Below are 14123 nucleotides of genomic sequence, written 5' to 3' on the forward strand. Positions count from 1 at the left end.
ATTCAGTATACAGGGTGGTTAGGATTAAAGTATAATTTTGGCAAGCCTGACAATTCAGTTTCATTCAATATACAGGGTGGTTATAATTAAAGCATAATTTTTGCACGCCTGACAATTCAGTTTCATTCAATATATAGGGTGGTTATAATTAAAGTTCCACTTTGAAATGGTCATAAAAGGAAAACTGCTGGACCAAATGTTATCAAATTTGGTAATAGTTTAAAGAAAGTCATGGGAATTTCTTTGACACCAAAAAAAAATTCAAAGACTCACTATCAGGAGAGTAAATGGCGCTGTATGCAATATTGTTAAAAAAATAGGTCATGAAGACAGTTTTTTAAAATGTGTTAATTCGTTTCTGAAATGTGTTATAAAACATGGTCCATATGGCATTTTTCCTTTTCTGAAAGCAAGTTAAGTCGCATTACTACATTCTCATCAAGAGCTCTTAGCATATCCCTTGGTGTATTCCTGTTACTGAAAGATATCTTTTCAAAGTACGCCATTCAATGCTATCGCATGCATGATAACATTATCAAGAAAAGCATGATCTTGCATGGATAGAGACATTGTCGATTTGTAACTCTGACAAACAAGCTCACTTTTTATATGGAAAACCAAATGACATGTAAAACGCATCTGCATAAATCATTTGTTTTTTCCTGCAGTAAGCCAGTTACAAGACATTGTGGTTTTACATAACCCCACAAACAGTTTCGTTTCAGAGACGATTAAACAGATTTTAAACTGATGTCTATATGCCTTATTTTGTTGAACAATATTGCATAACAATATCTCCCCCTGATGGTGAGTTTTTGAACTTTTTTATTTTTGTAGAAAAGAAATTCCCATGACTTCCTTTAAATTATTACCAAGTTTGATAACATTTGGTCCAGCAGTTTTCCTTTTATGACCATTTCAAAGTGGAACTTTAATTATAACCACCTTGTATATCAGTCAATGCTGTATGTAGCAGAAAGTGTATATTCTATGCTTCGTTTCTTTAAAACAACAACAAATTTGAAATTCGTCTATAAGTTGAACAAAGCAGATTTGTCATATCTGAAACATTATGTTTTTGATTTGGTTTTTATTTTATAATTAAATACCGTACACAAATATGTAATTTGGAAGTTATAGTAATGATCTGTAACTTATTCTGTCTTTCGTTTTTTATTGAAATAATTTTATTGATTATTTAATAACGATATTCTTTTTTCAAAAATATCAAATATTTTCATGGGAAAACTTAATTTGAATATAATAATACTTTTACAACTTATGCGGTCAAAAACTTCAACAAAAATTAGTCAGTTAATGATTAATAAAGGACAAAAATTTATGAAAATTTTATAAAATTCAATTAATTTTTATATTTTATGGGAATACAAAATTTTCGTAAGATAGGTAAAAAAAGAAGCCTACATCTCCGACTCTAGAATAATTTTTTCTTCATTGCCTTTTTTTGTTGTTGATTTAGGGAATTCATATATGAAAATATGTAGTTAATTTACTAGCTTTATTATATTTATGAACATTTTAATGTAAAATTCAATGCGCACAATCATGCGCTCTATATCATCTTACAGTTAAATAAAAGGTTTATAAATATAAAATACATCAAAAATTGCCGATTACGGTCAAACTTCAGAAATTTTTTAATCCTTTAAAAGACAATAATATATTAAAATATTTTTTGGATTATTATAGATTTAAGAAAAATGATTCGTTTAGTTTAATAGATAAATAAAATTGGATATATTAATTAATTTGGTTCGTTACTAACTAGGTGACAAATCAAGATACATCATTTTGTGAAAGATAAGAAACTGAAATATCTTGATTTTTGCTTCACTGAAAAATTTGTGAGAAAATAAATCTTTACATAACTTTATACAAAGATTAATGAAGTTTGTGGCAAGAACACTTTCCAAGGACCTAGAATGGGTTAAAGTGCTTTGGTGTTGAAGCAATGTTAATACAAAGAATCCAATATGATTATTTTGTATTTATCAACAAATATCAATTAAAGCTTTAGGAAATATAATTTGAAGTGATTGAAGGGAAATTGAAGGGAAAAAATAGCTTGTGCAATCGAACCAGCTTTTAAGATTGGCCTGCAAGGCATTCTTTAAGCACAATTAAAGTAAAAATATTTTTTAAAGTTCTTTTTTATTTTTTAACTATCTATCATTGTTTCTCGCTATTTCGTTCGTAGGGATAGATTATTATTGGAAATTGCCGGCGTCCTGGTATAGGGGTAGCGCTTCGTCCCCGTGATCTGGGCGTTCTGAGTTGGAGTCCAGGTTTGAGGACGGTTGTTCTTCCGTTGTTCTATCTGTGAGGTGTGTGAATGTGCCCTCATGTAAAAAGGGGTTGTGCAAGCCAATGAGTGATGCGTGAGTAGCTAAGACGTACTCTTGACCCTAGTTGGCACTACTATGAAAACATGAGACACTCCCCCACCGGCTTAAAATCGCTGTCTTCGTAACAGCGGGCTTGTCCATGGCAAGTGCCATAAGAAACAACATCGTTACTGGAAACTTCGATGAAATAATTGATGTCATTTAATTTTAATGGCATCTTTAGCGAAATATTTTTAAACTTAAAGTTTTGATAGTCATATGACTCACGCTGTTTTGTATTGTCTGTACTTGTATTGTTCTGTTCATTGTACAATGCATTTTCCCAATTTTTCTGTCTACATATTTTTACATTTAATTAGATCATAGGAAAAAGAAGCAGTATTTAAAAATGGGCTCATTTTGAAAAATTGATTGACGCTCAAATCAAATCATAATTAAAAAAAGTTCCGTAAAATTTCAAAGGTTTAATTAAAATCATTTCTTATACTGAAGCCTACTTTGCATGAAAAAATAAGCCGAATCTTCATATTTTGATCATGAAAAGAGAAAAAAAGGCTAGGATATAATATTTATAGCAACAATGAAAACGATTTGAGTTTCACTATAACAAAGAAATGTATCGTTGTAAAATATATTAAAATATTTTTTAAATTAATTAAATATTTAAAAAAATTGAAATAACTGAAGGTAATTTTTTGAATTTTAAGATGATGTAAAAAATTATTTTTGTGCTGCAATATTTTCATAAAATATTACAAGAAATGAGAAAATGACAAAATTTTTCTTACTTTTTTATTAATGAAAAATTATTAAAAAATTTTATTAAAAAAATCAATCTGAAGTGCATATTTCCATTCTCTTTAATTTACAATTCTTGTCTTTAATCTTGTAAACCTGGATCAACGGTCCAACACACATTCAGCCATATCTGTTAATCAATTTATTTATTTTACTTTTTGAATTCAATCAGCATACTCTATATTTGGCCTGAGTATGATATATTATGTATTATAACATTTCGCTTTCTTTTGTTTTCTCATATATGATACAAAACCAAGTATCTTAAATTCTTATTCCTTTTTAATCAGCACGTAGTGTCTTTAATATATTCTTATTTGCTTTGGCCTTTTCCATTTCCAGTTTATGAGGCTTACTATTGATCAAACTGCTTGTTGAACCATTCCTTTAATTCAAGATTATAGCCCCAGTAACTTTGGCAACTCAATTTAGACAACTGCTTGTGGCTCAATCTGCACCTATCTTAATCTTTAAGCTATTTTAATAAAATTATAAAAGCAAATTGCAACCAATAAATTTCCACTGAAAATGTGAATAGTCGATGCATTTGATAAAACAGATTGTTCTGATTTTGGTACTAACAAGCTAATAGTTCAAAAGATTAAAGATAACTCATCATCTATTAAATATCTAAAATAAGCTAATCACTCATTTAAATATTTAATCTAAATTTGAGCAGACTAAAAACATAAAGGTGAAAATATTTAAAATACAAACTTCTTACGTAGTAAGAAGTATAAATGCATACAAAATGCAAGGAAATATAAATGCAAATTTGCATAAACACTCCCATTTTCAAAATAGCCTCATTACGAGCAGCGAATCGGAAATTAGTAAAATTTCAGCAGCTATTACGCTACAACTCAGCATAACATATCATTAGATAAATCTTTTTTGTTTTTTTTTTGTTTGTTTACAATTTTAGAATTGAAAGTTCTAATCAACCAAAAATATTTTTGGAACTTAACAGTGGGTGTTTAACGAAAAAGTAAATACAGAAATGAGAAGATATTAAAATAAAGTTTTATTTAAAATAACATATGAGACTATTTATTTCGCAGAGATTATCAGTCTTTTGTTGAAATACTTAATTGATGTAAATTTTGTTAAATATATATATAAATATAGCAAGTAAGCCAAGTAAATAAAGTAAAATACGTGGTTCCAAAGCATAAATGACTGATGTTTATCATTGGATAAGTGAAATTCGAGAATAACAGATATAAACCAAAGAAAGTAATATTCCTAAAACTTTCTTGCATTCTCTCCAGTACGCGTTTACTATAATTGAAACATAAAATAAAGATATTCGAAAATTACATACACGTTCATGTATTTTTAAAGAATATTTGATATAAAATCTGTCCAATTTATAAATATGCAGCAAGCTCAAAGAGATTGACATTGATAAATATCCACTTAATATCGTCTCTCTGTCAATAATTATTATTATAATATCACTTATCAATAATTATTATCTGTTATAATTATTAAATTTTATCTATTCATAAAATTTGAAATTTCATTGAATTATTATAAAAAAGCTAATCTACTTTTAAAGGAGATACTCTTGCTTTGCCAGAATATATCTTTCCTTATTTAGTTCTTGCTAATTTTTTTTTCCAGCTGCATTTCGGTTATACCTTCCATTTACATTCTATATCCAACGCAGTTCAACGAAGCAAATCTTTGCTGCAAAGCCGATGGTGTTTACTTATACAAACGAAGGTCACCTTCAGAAGATGTGTAAAAAACCACCCTCTAAACACTTGCTGGAAAGGGAATCAACCCAACAAAGGAACCCCCGTTTCAGTAAGGGAAAGGAACTTTTAGGTGCTCTCTCTTATTTCTTTTGTTGACGAAAAGAGGAAAAGTTGGTGTTGCGCGTGCCGTCGCGTGTGACATTGAAGAACTTCAAAGGTCAATCGGCACGCGCACCAGTAGTGTTTTATGGTATTGTTGTTGGAAGAAGACTACTTGTCAACTTCAGGAACCGAACGGTTCCTTTTTCTGGCATATCTCCCCATTTCATTTTTTTGGTGGGGAGAAAAAGATGTAAAAAAAAGTGGAAGAGGGCAATTTGCTAAGTTTTCTCTATTGATCTTGATGCTGATTTCAAGGTGACTTTGGTAGTAAGCAGCAAGCAAGCAGGAATTAGTAAACAGATGCCTGGTATCGACTGACGGAACGCAAGAACTGTTTATTTGACTTTCAGCTGACATTGAAGGCTTCTCTTTTTTGGCTTTGGGCTGCTGTAATTAGATACTGGATAACACTATTAATCAGATAATACAGCTTGCACTCGTGCCGTAGTCGAAAAGACATCTCATTTAATATGAATCCAAAATCAACAAATGGCTGAGTCCTCAAAGCGACTGATGGAATGTGGAGTGATAATATGACTTCTATTTGACATTGAGGGCTTTTTTTCCTCCTGTTTTTTTCTCTCTTTACGGATTTACGTTAGAGATCAAAGAACATAAATGTTGGATTTATAAATGAAGAGGGAAAAAGATATGTGATGTTTTTAACATTAATGTATTGAAAAATATTAATGCTAAATTAGAGTTATTAATAATGATAAATAAATTTTTAAAATGTTTCACATTTAACAATAAATAATATTAGAAACAACACAGATATATAATGAGACTAGAAGCTCAAAGTGTTTGGTACATCCTTATTTTTTGTCAAAAGAAGATAAAAATTACTGAAACTTCTTAAAATATTGAAAAATATTGAATTTAAAGTAACTAAAGCATATGAAAAGAGCATTTGCAGCATCTTCCTTGAAAAGAATTTTCCAGTGTGCTCACACATTTATTATTTCACCAAAATTCAATTTCGAGATTCATCGCCTATCAAATGAGTTTTAAGATTTTATCGAATCAGTAAAATGCCATAAATTTCTCCCCGGTGTCTGATCGGTTTTCTGGTTCAATTCCCCGTCACTAGTTTAAGACCGAAGAAATTAAATTTCTTGGATTGTCCGGAATTTATTCTATAACGACAATAGATATATAACCTTTCAACTATGTTATAATAAGTAAACGTTGGACTATATTTAATTTTGAAATATATTAATAAATCTCATTTAATTTTAAATAGAAGTAAAGTAGAGATAAATTTTCCAACTCAAAAAGTTTACGCGCACATATAAAGGGCTTAGGAGGTCGGAAATTGCTTGGCCAGTTCTGATTTTTACCATTTAAACAAACAAACAAAAATCCACAGTTTTCTTATGAATAAACAATGTAAAATCTTTATTAAATTTATTTTTTATAAAGTTAGTTTCAAACTTCACTTTTAGTAAAGAATTTTAGTTCCTAATTTTTAGAATACAGTTGACCTATATGACCCCTATGTATAAATCAACCAACGAGAAAAAAAATGAAATTCGTATAATATACAGATATTAGATATATAATATCTATATATATTAGATATATATCGATATTATAATAAAAATATTAAACAATATTTTTTTAGCTTTCAAAAGAGAGAGGAAAATACAACACATACAATAATTAAACCAATATAATTAAGCAAAAAGAATACATTAAGCACATTAACATTTAATTATTCCTTGAATTTTTTTATACGCGTATGAAATAAAATAAAAAATCTGAAAAGCTCTATTGGGAGTTCAGTGAAACGGTTTTCAGCTGTTCTAAGATCTGCCCTCAAAATCTTGGCAGTTCTTTCTCAATACACGATATTAGTAAACAAAATCAATCACTCAAAGACATTTTGCCAAAAACGGGCATGCGTCTATACAACGGTGCATACACCTCCACAGCATAGACCTCTTACGCCTTGATCATACAATAGCCAAGGCAAGGACCTCCGTAAAATTCAGTAAACAGGAAGACAGGCATCGGTGGCCTTTGAAAAACCACCGCTGTCCGAATTGTTTGCTGAGCCATTTAGTCCACCAAACGATATTTTTCACTTTCACCGTTGACCTCCACCCCCTCAGAAAAAGGTACCTCTCAATGCAGGAGGGGGATTGCTTCGTTCCATTATGAAAATGTCTGCACGCGAATGCACCCCATCCCAGTCCATTCTTCATATGAACCTCCTTTGTATTCCATAGCACGTGCTCCCTCTTTCTAGTCCCCCCCCCTCTTCGAAATCGAAAAACCCTCAATGTCAAAAGGACGTTACATGATGGGGAGGACTCTCCGTTATTCGCGCAGCTGCCTGTCAAGACCCATATTTCACCCCCCTTCTCGCGTTTTTCTGTACCCATCCTCTGTCCTTCTCTTGGCTTTCATTTGACCCCTGTAAAACAGTTTTCCCTTTTTGTTAAAGTCCCGGCAGAAAAGCTGTTTTACAGGGTTGGGACGTTTCTTTGTCTTTTTCACTTGAAGGTCTTCAGGGCTTAGTGCGAAGTGAGATGGTTTGGTACTTTTAATGAATGTGGAAGATCGAGATATTATAAATAATTAACAAAACGATTTCATTTATCATATTTATTCAAAGTAAAAACAATACATTTTCACAAACATTTCTTAAGGAAGTATCCTTGCAGAATCAAGGACAGGAAATAAAAATATTTTTATAAAAACATATAAATTAATTTCTATTTAAAATTTTGTGTCAATATGCCTTATATAACAAGTATTTTAGGATTTGTTTTTAACTTTACCGAGAAAAATTCTATCTTTTTAGTTTTTACTTTTATGTTTTAAAAGGATTTTTCTTAATGTTTATTTTCTCGGGAAAAAAAAATCATACATTTCAAGAAATTTGATTCAGATTTTAAAGAATTTCAAGTTTCAGACCTCGCTAGGTCTCAAAAAGCAATTTTAGGAGTTATATTAATAAATGCATCACAAAAATGGTGAGAACTGACCCAATAAAATTAGACTTTCTTTAGTTATTTCAGATTATAGACATGTATTAAATTTTCGACGAAATACATCCATCTGCGTATACAGGGACATAATTTAAAAATTCAATGAGGTAAATGTATTTTACGGTTGAATTTCGTTCATATAATTAGAATTATAGATTTGTATACAATTTTGGATTAAATCAATCAAAAGCTTGATTATCAGTCATTCTTCTATCATATGCATATGAAAGCTATGACTCCAAAAAAAAAAATAATAATAAAGAGAACCAAATTTCGGTAAATAATCGTTACAAAAAAAATGCAGAAAAAGTTTGGGGAAAAAGTCAAAATGCCTCTCTGCTATTTTGACGGTATTTATATGAACACTATAACTCAAAAATGCAATAAATAAAATAAAATAAAAAAATTTTGAATATGATCCTACCCCCAAAAGTATCTATTTCTATAGATTTTTTTATCCAGTCATCAGAGAAAAGATATCCATAATTCAATTCTCGCTCTTAGTTATATGATAAAGCAAAAAATACACTATTTCGTCCTAATGTAATGCACCAATAATGTCAGACTTTGACTAGACAGCTGCCTAGGGCCTCTGGACTCATTATGATTATTTAAATTGATGAAGCTAAACACAAAATACACCATTTTCATCTCTCACATACGAGCAATATCGAATTTTCTAGGTAGCTACCTAGGGCCTCTGGAATCCATTCCGAGTCCCTTAATTATATAATGAAACCAAACACAACACACACCAATCGGAGTCGGATTTCTATCTAGGTAGCTGCCTGCGATCTCTGGACTGAAAGAGGGCCGCACGTAATCAGAATAAAAAAATTTAGTAAAATAATTGCCTTACAAATAAGTTCATAAAAAACAAATTCTATAAATTATAAAATACAGTACACTCCCGATTATCCGCGGAATTGGGTGGCGCGGCCGCCGCGGATAACAAAAATCGCGGATAATCCGAAAAAAGCTAAAAACGGGTGTAGCAAAAGAGAAAACAGTCATTCCAACTTTGAAAAATTCTTTTATGTACAATAAAACGTAAAATAAACAGCAGGAAATGTTTAACTAACGCTTCATATTTTAGTATATCACTCAAAACTAACCTAAAATGCATTTTGTTAATGAAAACAGAAAAGTGCTTTGTATTTACGAGAGGAGTCGAGGATACACAGAAAAATGAATACATATGTATTGTTTTAATACTATAATGTATTATGTAATTACACAAGCATAACTGTAAAACTACACATTTTTAAAAGAATCAGTCATTTGTGTTTGCTTCTTGCTTTGGAAACATTTTCTCTTTGCTTGGAAGCAAAAAAAAAAAAAAAAAAAAAATTAGTGCTGCAGGCGCGGATAACCCGCCTGCGGATAATCGGGAGTCTACTGTATCAGGATATTAGCATTTTGTGAAGCAAACCTGTTCAGGTCTCATATTTGTTTCATTGGATTCCCTTCGTTAAAGCAAAATTTATTAGCACCGAGCATCTAAAGAAATATGAAATTATATCGAAAGGCATAGTATTTCGTATTACTGAATCCGATTCATCCAATTGCGTTTAGCATGCATTTTTGTACCCAAACTTGATCATGAGTCATAATAAATAAATAAAAACATATCCAAAAAATTAATAAAATAAATAAATGAGCCGAAAATAAATTATTAATATGTTTATTAAATTTAAATGTATTAAAATGTTAAAATAAATAATGATTAGTTTATTCAAAGATGGATCGCATGCTGTGCATTGCCTATATCCACAATCTGTCTGACTCCTCTGTTGTGCTTAAAAAGCAAAGTGAGAATTCTCCTGCTGTTTTTTAACTTTTCCAGAAAAATAATTGTTTTTTTAGAACATGCGGTTATTCTCTTGATTTATTTGAAGTATTTGTTTGATTTATTGATTTATTTGAAGTATTTGTTTGATTTATTGATTTATTATTTGATTTATTTGATTATTGATTTATTATTTGATTTATTTGATTATTGATTTATTATTTGATTATTGATTTATTATTTGATTATTGATTTATTATTTGATTTATTTAATTATTGATTTATTATTTGATTTATTTGATTATTTATTTATTATTTGATTATTGATTTATTATTTGATTTATTTAATTATTGATTTATTATTTGATTTATTTGATTATTGATTTATTATTTGATTATTGATTTATTATTTGATTTATTTGATTATTGATTTATTATTTGATTTATTTGATTATTGATTTATTATTTGATTTATTTGATTATTGATTTATTATTTGATTATTGATTTATTATTTGATTATTGATTTATTATTTGATTTATTTAATTATTGATTTATTATTTGATTATTGATTTATTATTTGATTATTGATTTATTATTTGATTTATTTGATTATTGATTTATTATTTGATTTATTTGATTATTGATTTATTATTTGATTTATTTAATTATTGATTTATTATTTGATTTATTTGATTATTGATTTATTATTTGATTATTGATTTATTATTTGATTATTGATTTATTATTTGATTTATTTGATTATTGATTTATTATTTGATTATTGATTTATTATTTGATTTATTTAATTATTGATTTATTATTTGATTTATTTGATTATTGATTTATTATTTGATTTATTTGATTATTGATTTATTATTTGATTATTGATTTATTATTTGATTTATTTGATTATTGATTATTATTTATTATTATTTGATTTATTTGAAGTATTTGCAGCATTAAAATAAAAATGAAATTTTATGCTTTGTCAAAATTTTCATCAAGACGGGCAATTTCATAGATAGTTAGAGCAGCATACATTCGAGAAATATAACGACACAAGAAAACATATTTCTGACTAATGTAAATTATATTGAAAAGACATAGTATTTTGTATTACCGATTCCAAGTTATTATAAATAACACAACCAAAAACCAGGCATTTGCGTCAAAGGTTTTATTGACAGAATAACATGGCGCATACCCTTTGAACAAAAGTTCATCAGTCCTCGCTGTCTGGCATTCGCGATTGCATGCGGGTAATTGCAATCCTGGCGATTAATTGGATTTTTTCAAGGGCGAAATCTTCTGTGATGCGGGAATTGTAATAAAACAAGGAAATTCCGCATCGTTTAAGCATTTAGAGAAAGATAACATCTAGCAGATACTAAAAAGAGATAAACAGAAACAGAACCCATTAATGAATGCACAGATGTTGTTTGACAACGGATTCCAAAGCTTTGCGAGGCCGCGGAGGCCTGGTGGTAAGGTCTCGGCTTGTGAGCCGTAGGGTTTCAGGTTCAAGACCCGATTCCACCGAAGAACCGTCGTGTAAGGGGGTCTGTTGCACGTTAAATCTGTCATGCCAAACGTCCTCCTGCTGGTGTGGTGTGGTGTGGTGTGGAGAGAGGGGTGCCAGCTCAGGTGTCGTCCTCGTCATCTGACCGAGTCCCAAAATAGCCCTAGTGTTGTTTTACAACGGGGCTTTAATAGAACTAAACTAAACTAAAAAAATCCAAAACTTTACGGGCTTCTGCGCATGCGTTAGGATCAGTTTAATTTATCAAAATAGGGGTGAGAAGAAAGATGAAAGGAGGGGATGTTTACATTTAACAATAAAATAACTCGGATTACTCGCAGACTGAATTAAAAAAGTACGGTCAGAAACAAAACGATACTCGCATACAAGCTAAAACAAATCAAGATGAAAGAATGACGGAGCGCTCTTCCTTCCGCGTCTCTCCCCTTAATGAGATGGAATCATCGAAAAGTGGTCGTCTCAGAATACTGAAACGAACGGTATATCTGAAAAACTTGAGCTAGGGTTTCTAAATCTTTTAGAGTTTGTGACCCAATAACTCCTATCACAATTTCTTTTGCGATTCTTACCATTATGAGTCAGAAAGTCTGAAGAAATAACAATTGCAAATTAATCTCCCTGGAACTCTTTCGCGTACCATTCAAAAAAGTATTATTTCCCTCTCTTAGCTGAAAAAAAAATTAAAGGTAACTTGGTCGAAAACGGGAAGGTCATAAACACCTCAGTTTTTTTTAATAATTATTTTTTTCCGATTCCGCATATGAGACTTTTGAGATTAGTGGTAAAGAAAACCAAATATTCATTTTTAACTCTTTTTATCCCTAACTGAAACCAAAACTGAATGTATAATTACAGATTTAATAACATTTCATAATATATTCTTTTATTTAAGTCGTTCTGCTTTTTATTTATCGAGTTTATACGCATGTCAAATTGCAAACAGAAAAACGGTTTATTTCTTGTCGATTTTGGTTCAAAATTTGAAATGAATATATATTTTAATTGCTTAATCTGCGCTCCAAAGTTTATCCATCTAGCTCTTTATATTTTGAAACTCACTTGTATCTCTGATTGGATTTCGTTCAAAATTTGATCGAAATTTACAAATTTAAGGCAAAGACCACTTGCCAGATTTCATCCATGTAACTCAAAGTGTTGTGGAACCATCGTACTAACTGATAGACAAAGCAATAAAGAAACAAAATTCTGAAAATCTTGTCCAGGAATCAAATCAGGAAGATCTGAAATGGGGAGATTTACCTCCGAATTCGAATTTGTTCGGGATTACGATACTTTATCTAAGTATATGTCATGCACGAGAAGATAAAAAGCAATAAGAACATTCTTTCTTTGACTTTTTTTTGTATACTTTAATATTATGAAGTGCTTTGTGTTTTTGTCGTATAGAAAAGACAAATGGATATTCATCTCGAATCTGCTCTTAAATTTATTTAGTACAAAATTCGACACAGATTTGTAATTTTTATGCCAAGAAGCTATATGAATTTCAATTATACAGCTTGTTGTAGTTTTTGAGCTATCCCAGTCTACATTCACGAATAGGCAGACAGACAGTCAATCAACTAGTGGACAGATTAGGTTTAACATTTGATGCTGATTCACAATTTTTATGCCAAGGAGACACAAAAAATTGCATTTATTTTTCACATTATATTCTTTATTTAATCGTCTTCCCCTGCAGATCAACAGTCTTTCACATTGTAGAGGGATCAAATTTGATATCTGATACAAAGTTACAATCATGTATCAAATATATCTAAATGTGCGGTGATCGATTTGGACAAAAGGATTAGGCTTTCTTATAAAAATAGAGTTCAATTTCCGCAAAGAAAAAAAAAGTTAAGAATAAACATGAACTTGTAGCTTTATGCAACAAAGAATTTTTTTCTCCAATAAACGAACTGCTGCCGTTACTAACATAAAGAACGAAGTGGAAATGAAATTTGTTGCCAATTGAGATATCGATTAAGATTAAGATTATATTAATAACAGAAAATAAAATATTCGATGAAAAATAATAAGAAATAAAAAAATATTATAATCAAGTAATAAATACACAAAAAGTATTACAATAAGAAATAAAAGTAATTAACAGCAAAAAATGCAAATGCTTAAAACACATTCATGCATACAATGTTGAATTTGACACAAATTTACAATCTAGTTGTATGCAGAAATCGCTCAAATACAGCTAACACGACCGAATAGATGAAATAGGATTTTTTTTTTAATCTCTATGTCTTTGAAATAACTAAAAGTAGTTTATCATGTATATTTCGTATACTCTATATCTTTGGTTTCGTAATTTAACTGGCAATAAAATATAAAATGCAATCTTTATATGTGTATATATATATATATACATAATAAATGTTTTAAATTGAATGTAATCACTTCAAAAAATACCTATATCAAACCCTATATGTTTAATTAAATAGCTAGTTTGATAACAACTTAAAATTCCCCTTTAAGCTATCTATTTTAATCTCCATTAACTATTATTACTAATTTACTTAACTAACTACACATTTGCTATCTGAATGCTTTGTTGGCCACAAATAACCCGAAAATTAAAAATGCTAGTTAATTTTTTTTTTGTTTTATATATATCGACAACAGTTAATCCCAATTCCTATGTCTTCTTGTTATGACGTATTTCATACCATAGTTAATATGCGTCAGACTTACTTGGTTTCTGTGTATTAATAGCACTTGTCACAAACATGTGATGATTATTTAACAATGT

This window comes from Argiope bruennichi, chromosome 11 (assembly GCF_947563725.1).
Source record: "Argiope bruennichi chromosome 11, qqArgBrue1.1, whole genome shotgun sequence".
Classification (NCBI taxonomy): domain Eukaryota; kingdom Metazoa; phylum Arthropoda; class Arachnida; order Araneae; family Araneidae; genus Argiope; species Argiope bruennichi.